Source organism: Carettochelys insculpta, chromosome 2, assembly GCF_033958435.1.
Source record: "Carettochelys insculpta isolate YL-2023 chromosome 2, ASM3395843v1, whole genome shotgun sequence".
Classification (NCBI taxonomy): Eukaryota; Metazoa; Chordata; order Testudines; family Carettochelyidae; genus Carettochelys; species Carettochelys insculpta.
The window spans coordinates 113,811,450-113,828,372 of record NC_134138.1 but is presented as its reverse complement, the minus strand read 5'-3'; the positions used below and the strand labels follow the sequence as shown (position 1 = coordinate 113,828,372).

At 46.3% G+C, this 16,923-nt stretch overlaps 1 protein-coding gene across 7 annotated transcripts in view; it reads right to left on the bottom strand.

Moving 5' to 3' along the window:
- The window catches only part of KCNG2 (potassium voltage-gated channel modifier subfamily G member 2), a 79,196-nt gene extending 62,522 nt beyond the window's left edge, over positions 1-16,674 (bottom strand). For 5 of the 7 annotated variants that reach the window (XM_074987557.1, XM_074987558.1, XM_074987556.1 and 2 more), the window contains exon 1: positions 16,415-16,674. The gene's annotated coding sequence lies outside the window, so the exon portion shown is untranslated. Of the gene's footprint in view, positions 1-15,023; positions 15,043-16,414 lie in introns of those variants that run through there. The other 2 variants (XM_074987562.1, XM_074987561.1) reach the window with 2 other exon arrangements.
- Between the last annotated feature and the right edge of the window lie 249 nt (positions 16,675-16,923).

Genomic DNA, 16,923 nt, shown 5'->3' with positions numbered 1-16,923 from the left:
CAAGAGGCAAGCATTTGTATGCAACAGGGCCAACACGAGTGTACACCACTGGTTTTCAGGCCTACATATAGCCTGAAGCTAGTTTTGGTCCCAGCTGAATATAGCATATGCTGGAGAATCCTTACAACAGCAGCTTCTTTGGAAATAGCTCACTGAAGCCACAACTTCCAGGAAAAAATACATTGTAGGGAGAAATCTGGGGCTCAGATGAATCTCATGCCTCTCTTATGTAAGTTGATCAGAGCATCTCATTTATTAAATAATTAGTCCAAACAGGCTTAAAGAACATACAAAATGTGTAGCATCTATGCTACACAATAAGCTGTATTCAATTACAAACAAGAAAAAGCATTTTTTTTAAAAAGCATTGTTTGCACACATGCATTTGGGAATTTAAACAACTTGTGTGCAATGGAGCTATGAAAGCATATAGAGAAATATACTTACTGAAAATGGTTCAGCATACTTATATACATGCTAAACCATAAGAACTTTGAACTCATAATTACCATGTACAAGACTGGGTAAGTCTCAGAACAAGGAATTTAAGTTTGATATTTTCCTAATGTGATTACAGAGCATGCACATTAAAAGGGACAATTTGATAACCTTCACGTTAATTTAGGATTGTGAAATGCTGTGCTGCTTCCTGCTTCCACTATATACAGGTGAATTGAAGAATTGTGTGCTTTCCCCAAAATCAGTACAGGGAAAAAAAGAGTCAGGCTTGTTCCAGCTCCAAGAATGTGTCAGCTTGTCTCACTCACACACACACACACACACACACACACACACAATCAAATTATGTTCTTTATTTTTCCCCTTTGGATGAAAGTGTTATTAACTGACATGAGCTGTGCACATTTTCAAAGAATTTCACAGACTTCACCACATGTAACCTCAAGTAAGTCCTTTCTGAAATACTTTAGAGTACTTTACCAACTTCAAACAACAAAGAAAATACACAGTTCAAAGACAGGACTAAATAAATGAATTTGATAATGAAGATGAGAGAGAAAAATATTTCAGGAAACACTGGGAGAAAGCTCTCCTAGGGACAGAATACTAAACATAGAGAACTAGCCCTCTCCAAATTAGAACAAAAAATACAACCCGGACACTGGGATTTGAGGGGAACTTAGTCAATATGTTCAACCTGTTTATGCCTCGCACAGCCTTAAAAATCAGATATAGTTCAGAGAAAGTTAATAGCGATGTTGAAATGGGAGAAATCCTATCAGAAATGTTGGTTTTCTTTAGGACACATCTAAGAATAGCAACCAGCAGAACAGGAAAAAAGAACTTTGCTACATATTGTGAGAAGTGGCAAAGACAAGGCATGTGTTAAAAATCTCAGCATCCCAGCAAAACAATGTAGGTCACAGTGTGAAAAGGCTCCTATGGTGATACTGTAGTAACATCACTTGACAACCAGTTGTAAGTTAAAAAACAAGGACAGTGTTCGCAAGCATTGAGGGCCTGACCCTGCACCATTACAGAGTCAAGCCCTAAGCACGGAAAAGGTAAGTTAAGAGAGTAAGACAACCACAAAGGAAAAATGAGATCCTCAAAGAGACTTACTAACTAGAATTCAGCTTTTTTTTGTGTTCAATCAAGTCAGGGGTCAACACCTAAGGTCCTCATCCTGAAAATGACTATATCTCAACTATCTGTGTGAGCAAAGGTCACAAGAATAGTCCCTAAAGACTCACAGTTGGATATTGATGATATGGCACATAAACGCCATCACCCAAAGAAAGCCTACTTGTTCACTGTCTAAATAAATTGGCCTTTTGAATCTCCACTGAAAAAATGAATTTGATCACATCACACTCATGAGGATGATGTGTAACCTTAATGCTGGGGTAAGATTAGAACTAAGACAGCAAAGGGGCGGAGTGAGCCTAAAGCCCACTGCCTCAGGGAACAGTACAGGTGTCTTCCAGCAGGCTAGAAATGTCTGCACAGAAACAACCAACCAATCAAGGCTCAGGAGGACCATATAAAAAAGAGTGGCGGAACAGAGCAAAGGGGAGAGTTGGTAAGAGTTGCTGGGTTAAGTGCAACTACGAGCTGGGAGGAGATGAACCAAATCAGATGCCCAGCTGCCTGAAGGAACTGCAGCACAAAAGCTAAGTGGGAACAAGAGGAGGCTGTCTGGCTGGCTGTTCAGACCATTGAGGACTGAATATGGGGAGGGCCCCAGGAGTATAGTATCTTCAAGGGGGATGCACAGGGGATACAACCCCATACCAGGGCTGAGATTATTTAAAGGCAAACCCCCAAGAGTGTCCAGAAAAACTGCAGAACCACTAAAGGGCCCCCCCACCAGAGAATTAAAACAACCAAATGCAGATACATACCACCAGAGGGGATGCTCGTAAGAGTTGGGTGTGAGAGCAGGGGGTGGCCTTGTTACAGAAATTAAAATTAGTTTCTCCTGCTCATCATCATAATCCATTCATTAGCCTTAGGAAACCCCAGGAAAAATGATAGTCTTAAACTGAGGTATTTGACTTCTTAAAGCTTCCAATGTTTATACTGCGATGACCTTACCAGTTACTTCCACTTCACTTCTAGAAAGAAGTGGCTCTCACAGAGAGAGAAAGATATAGAGAACAAACATACAAGAGTACACTAATGTGAAACAAATCAATATATAGCAGGAAAAAATTTTATCTTGACCCCACTGGAGTGTCTTTATTCCACTCTCTTCAGCATGACTTGACTTTTTAAAGAGCTTCATGTACTTCTTTCATTAGGATTCTGACCAAGCACTGTGTACACACATTTTTAGTATACACTTTAGCATTTTCCTATTATCCCTGTAGATGTGAAATACAAAATTTGATTTTAATAATGACTCAGTAAACAAACTGTACAGGTCCAGAAATAAGTCAGATTTGAAAATGCTTTGGGCAGAGATTTTCAGAGGTGCAAAGACTGTTGTAAAAAGTATCATCAGTTGTGTGGAATCCTTAAAGGAATGATTATCCTCACACTGCAGTATTGCTATTGTCTCTCCCCTCTCCAAATATTTTAAATATCCGAAGGTTGTATGAGTCAGATATAGGTAAGATGTACTTCAAAAGACTCACTCCCCAGCCAGCACAAGTGAAAGCTCCTTTACAATACACCTGAGAGAACTTCAAGTCATCCAAATAATGTGCCTGACTAGAGATGTCTGAAGAGTTAAGAGGGTAAAAGTTATACAGATTCAGCATGGCAGTTCTCAGAAAACAAGTACACTCATCTGTTCTGTTCAGTGACTCCCAGAGGTCCATGCTCAAATCCTGGTTGTGCTGACTACAGCCAATGGTTTTACTTCTTTCGGGTAAGCTCCCCATGTAAAAGTTTACTTCTGCGTGGGAGGCAGAAGGAGCTCTGTTTGAGACTGGCTTTGGAGACCACTTCAAATGCAGAAGTCCACAGTTGTGCACATGCAATTCCCACTCATATTTATGGAAGACAAGTGCATGTAGCCCAAAGGTTACCAATTATTCCCTTCCTAGTAGACATTAGTGTATTTATTTTGCAAATGATACTGCGAATACAATGGATGATGCAAATTAGCCTAATTAAAATGTCAAAAAAAAGATAGCATGTATGTAAAGCATTAATCTTTAGAAAGTACTTTCTGTAAGGTCTCTCATTCTGACCAGTTTCATGTTTCTTAATAGAGTTTGAACCTCTCTAGTCCACCACTTTCTGGTCTGACATGATTTTAGTTAGTTGGGCATCTATTTATCATGGATGCGGCCAAGTTTCCTGTGGTCCCGTAAAGTTGGTTTACAGCCAACAGGACTGGCTCTTAGTGTTCTGTGCTGTTATTTAGCTCTAATTTACCCCTAAATGTCTTCCAAGAGCCCAGTAAGCAGTGGAACTCCTGATAATGTGCTAGACAATACCGACCTCCTGTGATACAGCAAATCCTCTGGCTCAGCACCAGTCAGGTCCCGAGAGTTCCAGACTAGAAAGGTTCAACCTGCAGTGTGAAAAGCCTTGAAATAGGAGGCCTTTCAGGTTGTTGAAAAATTTTTGTGTTTGTATAGTTTCATTCTTTGAAAGGAAATTGTCAACTACTTTTTCCATTTCATTTTGGTTTACTTTTTTTTGGCTTTAATACTATCTTAAAAGCCTGAGAACAACGTTTACGGTATGTACCATTCACGTCCTTTGCCATTTGGCCAACCATTGATTGATTTCCTGTCTTTCTTATGGATTTTAAAATTCACGACTTGTTTATATCCTTCTGTGTGCACAATGCCAACAGGCCAGCTTTGAAAATAATGCTGTTAGCTAACTGTTGAAGAACAAGCAGCGCACAGCAGGGCAGAAGAATCAATGAGTTTGTGAGAGCCTGATATAAACAGTGGAGGGTTGTGTGTGTGTACACTTAATTCCAAGCAGTGGTGTGCTGATATCCATAGGCTTACTCTATTTTATGTTTGTTTTAAACACAATAGCTATGTAGACTCCTGCAGGTATTTTCAATCTACAAACAAAATCAAGGACGATCAAATTTTACACCTTAACTACTTGACCATATCCCTTTGACAGTTCTTCATTATGAAAATTAGCATAGCACAAAATGCTGTAGATAGTTCTAACTTTAAGTAGTATAAATATTACCACAGCCCTCACAGTTTCAGAATTTGTTTATGAATATGCATAACTCAAAGATGCACTATGCAAAATGGGGCATGCAACATGTAATCTCCTGAATCTGTATATCCTGTTTTTGTGGCTTTATCATTCTTGTATATGAAGCTGGAACATAAGAACAGTCATACTGGGTCAGATCAAAGGTCTATCTAGCCCATTATCCTGTCTTCGAATAGTGGCCAATGCCAGGTGTCCTAGAGGGAATGAACAGAACAGGTAATCATGAAGGGATCCATTTCGTCACCCACTCTCAGCTTCTGGCAAACAGTGTCTGGGGATAACATCCCTGCCAATCCTGGCTAATAGCCATTGATGGACCTGCCCTACATGAATTTATCTAGCTCTTTTTTGAGCCCCGATATGGTCTTGGACTTCAAAACATCCTCTGGCAACAAATTCCATAGCTTGACTATGTTGTATGGAGAAATACTTTGTTTGTTTTAAACCTGCCACCTATTAATTCCATTTGGTAACCACCACTCCCAATTCTGCTGTTATGGGAAGGAGTAAATAACTCTTCTTTATTCACTTATCCACACAAGTAATGATTGCATAGACCTCTGTCACAGATCCCTTCCTTATTCAGCTCTTTTCCAAGATGAAAAATCCTAGTCTGATTAATCTCTCTGCAGCTGGCAAACCTTTCAAACCCCCTAATCATTTTTGTTGCCCTTTTCTAAACTTTTTCCAATGCCAAGATAGCTTTGAGACAAGAAGACCACATCTGCAGACCATATTGAAGATGTGAGAGAACCATGGATTAATATAGAAGCAATATGTTATTCTCTATGCTTTTTTAATGATTCATAACTTTTTTTTTGACTGCTGATACAATCTGAATGGATATTTTCAGACAACTATTCACAATGACTCCAAGGTCTCTAGCGGTAAAAGCTAATTTAACCCCCATCATTTTATATGTTTAGTCAAGATTATGGTTTTTCCCACTGCAAACACTTTGCATTTATCAACGTTAAAATTCACCTTCCATTTTGTGCCCCAATCACCTAGTTTTGTGAGATTCTTTTGAAGCGCTGCACAGTCTATTTTGGATTCAGCTATCTTGAGTCATTTGGTATCAGGTGCAAATTGTGCCACCTCACTGTGAATGTGTTGAACAGGACTGGCTCCAGTATGGACCCCTTGGGGGACACCACTCGCTACCTCTCTCCATTCCAAAAACTGACCATTTATTCCAACCTCTTGTTTTCTAATTTTTAAAACTATTATCAGTTTGTAAGAACCTTGCTTCTTACCCCAAGGCATCTAATTTTGCTTCAGAGGCTTTGGTAAGGGACCTTTTCAAAGGCTTTCTGGAAATTTAAGTACACTATATCCACTAGATCCCCCTTGTACACATGCTTTTTGACCCCTTCAAAGATGTATGGATCTGTCTTTAACTCTGAATCTGCTCACAGGGGCCATGAGTAATACTTTAGGAACATAATGGATCAGTACTCAAACCAACAAACTGGGAAGGGTTGTATCTTTCCCCGTAAGACAAACTCATGGTGGTCCTAGAAACACATGATCATGCCAGCTGGTCCTGGAATCATTCTTGAATCTTTTCACATGGGGAGACCGTACAAAGAGTTCCAGCATTAGGAGAAGCCTATTTCAGAAACGGAAAGCAATCAAGTCTCTCTCTTCAGCTGGCCTTTGAAACTGCCTTGCCCACCCTAAAAGGCTGCACATGAAAAAACCTGAAAACAAAGAACTCTCAAGAATTCTGAAAAACTGTAGACCTACACCAGAGTAAAGATCTACTCTGACTGGAAGCATTTGACCTGAGATGAACAAAAATTGTACTAAGAAACTTGGCACATGAAAGTTCCTAGCTTATTGAAATTATCTGGCATATTTGTTTATTTTAATTCAGTAACTTGCTTTGATCTGTCTGTTTTCACTTGCAGTCACTTAAATTCTACTTTCTATACTTTTGTTTACTATCAAGTCCAGTGTAACTATCATCTGGGGAGGAGGAAGCAACCACTCTGCGTAGCTCTTTCATTGTTTAAAGCAGCAAACACATTCATGAGCTTTCTTCATGTTAAACTTTTACACAGAGTAAGGAGGATTTATATGGGGTTTCAGTCCCTTTGGGGGTTGGTTACCTGGGTGCTATCAAAGACCTTTTAACAAAGTCCTCCCAGAGCTGAGCTGGCTCAGTGTCTGTCCTGCTCAGCAAGTGGGTGGTAACCCCAACTCCATGCCATTCAAAACCACTGGCTGTAGGGGCCATGTGCTTCTCAGAGTCCTGTGTATTAGGGGGTGGGCTTTATGCACTGGCCCTGCCTCCGGCACAATCTTAAAGGTCCTGGTAGCCTGAAACCACCAGGCAGTGTGCAAAGTACCTCCACACAATACTCCATTTTGGAAGGAACAATCAATTGCGCGTGTGCGCACGCGCACACACACACACACAGAGAAATAACTGCTTACAAATGAGTATAAGGGAAAGCAATCTGGGGTTTTTTAGTGGACCACAAGCTCAACAGGATTTAACGCTGTGGCCAAAATATATATATATTATTCTGGGATGTATTAGTAGGAACGTTATAAATAGGAAATGAGAAGTAATTCTTCTGCTCTACTCTGCACTGATTAGGCCTCAGTACTGTGCCTAGGTCTGGGTGCCACATTTCAGAAAAAAGACATGGACAAACTTGAAGTCCAGAGAAGAGCACCAAAAATTATTAAACATGATCTATAGAGGAAAGATTGAAAAAAACTGGGCTGTTTCAGTCTGAAAAAGACAATTAAAGAGGGGGCATGATAACAGTTTTGAAGTACCTACAAAGTTGTTACACGGGGAAGGGAGAAAAAAATTATTCTCCTTAGTGTCTGATGATCGGACAAGAAGCATTAGGCTTAAATTCCAAGAAGCACGGCTTAGGTTGGACTTCAAGAGACTCTTCCCGTCAGTGTGGTTAAGCACTGGAATAAATTGCTTAGGGAGGTGGTAGAACCTCCATCATTGGAGATTTTTAAGTGTAGTTTAGACTAACACTTGTCAGGGGTGTCTAGATGGTGCTTGGTCCTGCCACGAGTGCAGGAGACTGGACTTGACTTCTCAAGATTCCTTCCAGTCCTACAATTCTATCTGGACTGGATTCTTTCACTTTTACCACACTGAACAGCATTTCACTCCATCAGCAGACTCACTGGAATTAATGGGATTCTTCCCAGAATAAGGTATTGGATAATGTGACTTCAGCTATGTCTACACTTGGAGCCAGGGCTGGTATTCCCAGCTCACAGATATTTTTTGTGTCAGCTCTCATCTAGCTAGCAAGATAAAAATAGTGTAGTCAGGACAGCATGAGCAGCAGCGAATAGTGGCTCAGGCTAGCCAGTTCGAGTACACACCGGACTGCATCCTGTCTGTGTACACTCAGGGCAGCTAACCCATGTCACCGCTGCCCACATTATTGCAGCTACACTACTGTTTTTAATCCCACTAGCTAAAGAAGAGCTTGCACACGTGTGTCTGCGTGAGATGTAGCCTAAGTGCAGCAGAAACTGGCCTTCTAAGAAGTTAAACTGCGTGATAAAAATGGAGCACAGACTCTGGAGGTGCTACCAAACAAGAATACAAATCACAGCTCACAAGTCAAGAAGCATGAAGCAACTCTGATGAGCTGACAAGTTAATTAACAAGATACCCAAAAAAAAGTCTGACTGGAACAAACAAAACAACATCTTAGCCCATTGATTTAATATCATCATCAGATTGATTAGTACGTTTGAAATAAAATCTCAACAGGGAACCACGAAGCCTATAAAACTCAAAAGCGATGCCTTAATTAGGCAAATTAGGAGCTGAATGAAGTGCCATGCATTTTGAGAGGGACATCAGGCCAAACCTCAAGTGGCTTCACCCACAGCACAACCACAAGAGATTCCACGCTTAGTATCAGGAGTCCATGTAACTTATGTACATAAGGTAAACTTTTCAGAAGTGCCTACGGGTTCATCTACTGTGCAATTAAAGAGGTAGCTGCAGCTCAGATAGGAATAGCCACACAGGCTTTACGCTAGCATGGCTATAGAGATCAGCAAAACTCCAATGGCATGCGGTTCAGCGCACTCTAGGAATGTGAGCATATAACCAAGGCTTGTGGTAGACTTGCACAGCCCATACTGAGGCCTGTACTCTATCCAGCTTCCTTGATATTTTTAGCTGTGCTAGCTAGATTAAAGCTAGTAAGCATCTGCCATCCCAACCTGCAAGTCTAGCTGTGGTGTAGGCATACCTTATGAGATTCAGGTGCTTAAGTCACACTGATTTTTGACAAGACCTAGGCTCTAGAAGGACAGATTTTTAAAGGTAATTTATAGTCACTTAAAAAATGCCTAAATCACTTTTGAAAATGGGACACAGGCACTTTTTACAAATATTGCCCATATTTCATTACTCCTTATTTCTCCCCCATGCCTCCACCTCCCAGTAGCATATAAACAAATTCTTTAGGGGTTAGTTGGATCTAATAGTTTCCCCTACAGACACTTCCATTAATCTTGAAAGTAAATGTACTGGGCCCAATCTCACAGATCTTATGCAAACACTCATACTGGACCAGGCCTGGCATTTAGCTTCTCCAATGCCATCTGTTCACTCTTACTGTGCTGCTACTAATGTGCATTCCTGCCTTTCTCCTCAGTATGTAATTATGGGCTACCGTGCACAGAAAAGCAGCATGGGGAACAACCCACACTAGATTGTCTCCTAGATTACGGGAGCTCCTTAAACCCATCACTGAGGCACGTAACGACAGTCTTTATTGGTCATGTCCATGCTGAAAGAATATTTGCATAACACTCACCAAATTCCCAAAATCTTCTCCCATCATGCCCTGGGTTAAACAAAACTTGGGATGAATTTGTTAAAAGCAAGTGGCATGGAAATTTCTTGGCAAAGAGTACCTATTCCTTGCAAACAACTCTAACCAGAGGTCTGACAAATTCACTACATTGAATGCACTCTGACAGGGTAACTATCCTTAAAGAGGAACACGTAAGGTATGTACAGAAAGCTCATTGCCCGTCAAGCCCCAAAACCCACTGTGAGATGTAGGTAAATATATTGATATTAAAAGTAAGTTTTATGGACTTCAAATAGAAACTGATCACCGTGGGGGTGTAGGGGGAGGTATTGATGTCTGATTCAAGCAAGAGGGAATTGTTACCCTCCCTAGTCACCTGGGGAAATATTGCATGGTTCTACTGATTACTCTTGCCACATCCCAGAGACAACCATGAGACAATGACAAAACAATCAAAACCACGTAAAGGTAGAACAGGGTGCCCTTGTAGCCAAGAAAGCTAACAGCATACTGGGGTGCATTAGGAGGAGCATTTTGAGCAGATCTAGAGAAGTAGTTACTCCTCTTTATTCAGCACTGGTGAGGCCACATCTGGAATAGTGTCCAGTTTTGGGCCCCCCAGTATAAAAAAGATGTGGATTTGCTGAAGCAGGTTCAGCAAAGGGCAACAAAAATGATTAAGGGTCTGGAGCACAAGACCTATGAGGATAGGCTGAGGGATCTGGGCTTGTTTAGTTTGCAGAAGAGAAGACTTAGGGGTGATTTAATAGCAGCCTTCAGCGTCCTGAAGGGGAGCTCTAAAAAGGAGGGTGAGAAACTGTTCTCAGTGGTGTCAGATGGCAGAACAAGGAGTAACGGTCAGAAGTTGAAGAGGGAGAGGTGTAGGTTAGATATTAGGAAAAACTACTTCACCAGGCAGGTGGTGAAGCATTGAAATATGTTGCCTAGAGAGGTGGTGGATTCTCCATCCCTTGAGGCTTTTAAGTCCCTGCTGGACAAGGTCCTGGCTGGGATGACTTAGTAGGGTTTGATCCTGCTTGAAGCTGGGGGCTGGACTAGATGACCTCCTGAGGTCCCTTCCAGCCCTGTGATTCTGTAGAGAAGGACTTTATAGCAAGGCAGCACTTTGCTCAGCCTGCTAATAGAACCAAAAGCCTGTTTTCACCGTAACAGCTTGCAGGGAAAGAGCCATGATATCCATTTACTAACTGGAGGTAAATCCTTTTATGAACTTTAGGAGCTGGTCATAAATCAACCAACTAGCTCATCAATGGACTGGACTTTGGGTAGCAATTGATAAGTGTAGATCCAAATTTGCCTTTTATGTTTGTATTGTATTTTGACCATTTATTTCCACTACATACTCTCTTTTTTTCTAGTGCAACCCCCCCCCCCATTATTTCTTCAAACAACAAAAAAAAAAAACATTGCTTGATTTACTCAAAGTGCTCACAAGTGCCATGGTAGTTTGCAGGAGCAGTGGTTCACAGTAAGGTTGGTCAACTGAGGCACACGGATTTGAAACATCTGACTAGCCAGTGTCAGGTGCTGGATAGCAAATGAGAATGAGTCAAGGCAGCTTGGTGGATGGAATGGAACTACTTTTTCCATGCAGGACAAAAGGCCTGGTCTACAATACGGCATTAGGGTGACATATGGCAGTTTGTGTCAGCGGCCACGCTGCCCCTGCTGAAGTAAGTGCCCGTTACACCAGCATAGCATTCCCCCTTCAGAAGAGGCAAAGGTTTTGTGTCAGGGTAAGTAGGGCAACACAGTGTGCCTGTAGACACTGCATTACTCTCATCTATTGGCTGTCAGAGGAGCCATTAATTGACTAGAAAGCTGGAGGCCCAGTATTCTTTCCAAATCAGGCGGCCACCAAGGTTCCTGGCTCAAGCTACCTCAGCATCCTGCCCTTTCTGGGGAGTGCTGTTGGGGTTCTCCACCTTCCCCTAGAGGAGTGGGGACAGGGCCCGACGTGCCTGCACACACAGGTGTATGTCTCTTGCCTCCGGGCCCTGCAGGGACTTCTTAATAGCAACAGTGCAGATAGTCCGGCTGCTGCGACTGACAGAGGAGCTGCTTTCTGCTGCCCAGCCAGGCATGGCAATCAGTAGCAGCAGCCAGAGCTCGGTTCTGAGTGGCACCTTCGCTCCCTGCCACAGCCTGGCAGTGGCAACTGCTCCCAGCTCTTTCCCTTGCCCATGGCCAGAGGCAGCCCAGCTCTGCCCCACCTCCCTTACCACCCTGCCAGAGCTGCCCATGGCAACCTCCCCCAGGTCTTCCAGGTGGCAGACAGACTGGGGTGAGGACAGGGAGCAGTGAAGACAGGGAGGAGCTGAGCTGGGGCAGAAGCCATAGGAAGGCTGGGGCTGGCCGCACAGGTCCCCAACCCCCTGTGAAGAGAGGAGTTGACATGCATAGCGAGCAAGGGGCACAACCCCCTAGTAAACCCATAAAAATCTTATTCAGGCTTGTTCACAATGGGTGATATGTTGATTAGGAAATCAGAAAAGCTGCGTGCATGCCTTTAGTTGTGGCCTGGGGGAAAAACTGAGTGTGTTCCCGTTTTCTGCCCTCCTTCTGTCCCTTGTGATATACAAGGCAACCTGGTGGGTTCCCTGCCTCTCTCAACCCCTCTTGTTTTTTACAATAGGGGTATCAAGCCTGATATTTTTTGTGCGGCTGGAAATCTTTCTACACGGACAGAAAGATGTGACTTGGGACCTTGGCAGACTTTACTGGTAGGGTGGAAGTGTTGAATGTTCAAGGTAATTTCCAGCTGTTCTATTTGTTTGGTTTTGTTGAGGTTTGTGTAACTCAAAACAAAAAACCCACTGTTTTTACTGTCTGGACAAAGATCACCTCCCATCCAAGCTTCACTTCCACGTTTTCTTTAATATCCAATACCAAATGTTTACTAGCTCTGCAGTCATCCTGTACATCTTACAGGAAAAACAGGAGAGGTACTCGTTCAATTTCTCCCAAGCAGAAGAAATATTTTACATGCCTTTATAAAGAATAAAAGCACAGACTTAGCTGGGATAGGGAGGGTGCTTTAGGAGTCATTTATGATCCATTTCAAAACCATAGTTGTTTTCTGGACTAGATAAACAGAATGGACAAATACATATCTTGCTGGAATAACTTTGATGCTTTAGGATGTATTAAAAATACATCCATATGTAATTCAGGTGGGGTTTCCCATTTCAGTGGCCTCAACCTGCCTTCACCTACAGAATCCAAAGGAGGGCGGGGGGGGGGGGGCGGAGTCAAAAATCTCACTTGAAACAGCAACTCCAAAACTTATAGCACCAAAATGAAGTCTTCATAAAGTAGCATATGGAGACTGGCAAAGGACCTTATGAACAAGGACTTCTTCCTCAGAAGAGGCTTTAACTGCACTTTTGGAACTGGTGCTAACATAGCACAGTTCACCTGTTTGCACCTGTATCAATATTGACTTGTGATATTCTTTCATGTTCAATTTATGGGGTATGGAGGGTATATCATCAGCTGACTGGTCAGTCATAGATTAACACATCAATAGGACACAAAGGTAGGCTTAACTAACCATGACCAGCAACTCATTTCTGTTTCCTGGAACAAACATTTGTATGATCCCTTCATTAGAATTTGCAATCATATTAGTTAACAAGTATGATTAAACATTCAGGGGGTAAAACTCCCTTAAAAGCAAAGGGATTTTTGCCTACATAAAAACAAAATTTGACTCCATGTGGTTGCATGCCAAAGTATAAAAGCTTCTTTTCATTTATAAAGTGATGAAAACAGCTTTTAGGATTACAACAGAGTGATAGTGAAATAAGTTGCACTCAAAGAGTTAACTGCTGACCAATGCACTTCCACTTGTGCAGGAGCAAGTTCTTGGTATCCCCCAAGCTCTCTGGCTTCAAAATGTACAGTTTTTTGCAGTTTATCATAAGGGTTGCCAGGCATCCAGTTTTTGAACAGAATGCCTGGTTGAAAAGCATCACCTTTGCAGCTGCGGTCGGCACTGCAGACTGTGCTGAGAAAAACGTAGTGGGCTGTCGGCAGGGGGTAGGCAACGTGCCCGCCTGGCTCAGGGCAGCTCCCAGAAGCAACTGGCATGTGCCTCTGGCTCCTAGGCAGAGCAGCAGCTATGGGGACACCACATGCTATCCTTACCCCAAGTACCAACATGGCAGCAGCCACTGCCTCACAACCATGGCCAACGGGCATTGAAGGGGTGGTGCCTGCAGGCAGGGGCAGCATGTGGAGCCCCCACCGATCCCGTGTACGTAGGAGCCAAATGAACAAGTGGGCTACTTCCCAGGAGCCACCTGATGAAAGCCCAGCCCAGAGCCTGCACCCCCTCCCGCACTTCAAATGCCTGCTCCAGACTGGAGCCCTCCCAGAACCCCAAGCCCCTCATCCATGGCCTCACCCTACAGACCACAACCCCAGCTGCAGCCCTGACTCCTGCTGCATCCCAACCCCCTGTCCCAGCTGGAATCCCCCCTCCTGCAGTCTGAAACCCCTGGTTCCAGCCCAGAGCCTCCTTCTCAACTTCAGGCCCCTCAGCCTGGGTCCCATCTCAGAGCCCGCATCCCCAGCCAGAGCCCTCACCCTCTCCACCCTCACCCCTAATCTCTGGCCTACCCCAGCACAGGCATCAAAGCGTGCTGCACTCCCTCCTCTGCTCCAGGTCCCAGCCTTGTCTCTTCCCCTCCCGATTCTGCCCTTTCCCCCAAGCTACCACACCTTCCCACCTCCTCCCCTGCGCCCCTTCCTCCCAGAGTGTCCTGAACTCCACCAAACAACCATAGGGAAGAGGGAGTGGAAGGACCTGGTCAGTCTGGCTGCTAGCAGACAAGAAGTACTGTGGGGAAGGAGATAGGGGAGCTTAGCTGCCCGTGGGTGCTGAGCACCCACTATTTTTAACTCTGTGGGTGCTATAGTCCCTGGAGCACAATGGAGCAGTAACAGTTTCTGGGGTGGGGTTGTTAAGCTGCACCCCCTGCTTTGCCCCATCTGCACCACTCACTGTCCCAGGCTGGGGCCACAGTTTGGGGCAGCTGCTGAGTCCCAGGTGTGGAACTGAGAGTCATACTCCCAGGGCCTGCAATGGAGCCCCCAGGTGGGCAACAGAGCCCATGGAATCAGTGGCTGGGACCCCAAGAAGCAATGGAGCCAGTGGCCAGGACCCCCTGGAGCTGGTGGGTGGGATTCCAGGTAGCAGAGGGGACCTCGGGCTTGGTTAGTGGCTGGGACCCTGGTGCAGGGTGAAAAAAGTCGAGAGGGAGCTGCAACCCCCCACCCCCAACTCTTTCTTCCCACATCTGTGCTGAAGCACCCATGCAGCCAATGACGATGCACCCCAGAGCCTGCACCCTCAGGTGTAGCCCACACACCGCCCCTGCCTGAGCCCAGAGAAAACGAGGGAATGAACAAAAGGTGGGGAGCACGATCAACAGGGAGAGGAGGCAGATGGTGGGGGCAGAAAGGGTGTTCGGTTTTCTGCAAACAGAAAGTTGAAACCCTATTTACCATTTAAATTTCAAGTGAGGTTTTAACACCACGCATCAGCTGGGAGTTAAAAGCCATAGATCCTCCAGGGAACAGAAAGATCTGCAATTAAGATATTATACACAGCACAGTGAACAAGGTGTTCAATGGGGCCAGCTGATTTCTAATTTATCAACTAATACAGACACCATTTTGGTGTAAAATAATGAACTGAAAATCACACTAATTGCCAGAGAAAAGCATCCAGTGCACAACAACTAAGGCTTTCTGATGTACACCAGATGCCATCAAACAAAAGATACATCAAAATGGACACCTCCCCCTACTCATTTTCAATACATTTTGTTTGAACTTAAACACACATGGGCTCATGTTCCTGTTAAAAAAAAATGCAACCACCACCGGAGAAGACACCAGAAAAGGAGACGCATCAGGCATTTCAATAGGCATGCCAGGAGCGCCAGGGAAGCCACCCAACAGACAGTGGATCAGAGCTCTCCCCAACAGCAAACCCTCCTCAAAGGGAAACTGCTCAGCGTTTTACCCCGGACAAGTTTTAGGTGGACTCTATGGTGGGGGTCTTATTTCGTGCCCCTAGACGCCTCCCCTCGCAGCAGCGGCACTGAAACAATGTCTATTGTGGTGGGGGCCCAGATGCCCTGTACCATACTGCATGTGATGGGCACCCCTGCTGCAGCACCGCCAACTCGAGCACCTGTGCCCTGCAGTCCGGGGGAGGCAGCCCAGCCGCTCAGAGGGGTTCCCCACCTTCCAAAAGCCCAGACGGGAAACCCCTCCGGACTCTGGGGGCTGCTGCGGGTTCCAGCTGTAGCCTGGGGCAGCAGGCGGCTCCTGGGCTCTGACCAGCCGCCGCTCTGCCCCCAGGCGGCGGAGGCTGCTCCCTCGCCCTGCCCCCGGCAGACACTCAATGAGCCATTGCTAGGATGGCTGCGGCTCACACGCGCCTCGATCTACCAGCGCGGGAGGGGACCGACCCCCGGACTTGGGGCGCCCCAAGGCCGCGCTGCGCTCCCGCTCCAGGGAGCACCCGGCGGCGCACCCCGCCCCTCCTGCACTTCAGGGAAGTTTGTCTCCTGCCCGCTCGCAGATCACCCGGGTCCGCGCTCGGGGCGCCCAGCCACGCCGAGAGCCCGGCCAGGCAGGAGGCGAGGGAAAGTTCCTGCCGCGCTGCCGGCGGGCGGGCACCCGGCCGCCCCCAGCCCCTTGCGGGCAGCGAGCAGCCGCAGGGGCGCGGCGATCGGCCCCGCCTGCCCCGGGCTCCGGCCCCGCCTGCCCCGGGCTCCGGCCGCCCCCCCGCGATGTCAGGGGCTCTCACTGCCCATCCCACAAACTTCACCCGGCCCAGGGGAGCCCGCGGCCCCCGCCCCACGCGGCGCTGCAGCGGGCGGTACCTGGGAGCTGCTGCCGGGGAGCCCAGGCGCCCGCCCCGCGCGCAGCAACTTGGCGGCGGGCTCCGAAGGTCCCAGCACAGGCGGCGGCGGCTGTAGCTGTTGGCAGGGGCCGCCCCACCGGGCGCTGCTGCAGCCTGGCCCCCCTCGCCGGGCTCCGCGCAGGGGCGGGAGCTGCCTCCGGCACCGCCTCTCCCGGCTCCCCCCCACGCCAGCCGGGAGCGCCGCCGAGCACCTGCGACCAGCGGGCAGCTCCACTGCTGGACCCTGGAGCTGGAGGAGGTGAAGGGGCGGGGCGGGGCGGGGCGGGGTGGGGCTGGCCGAGGGGCGGGGCTGGGACAAGGTCCTGCTTAGCCCCCTCCCCCTGGCGGGGTCCCGCCACCGCCTGCGGGCCCGGCCATTGTCTGGGGTGGAGACATAGGACTGAGCGGCCGCGTGCTGGGGCTTTGCTCGGCGGGAGAGGGAAGGTGACAGCGCCAGGCCCGAAAATGACCGATCCCGCCCGCGCTTTA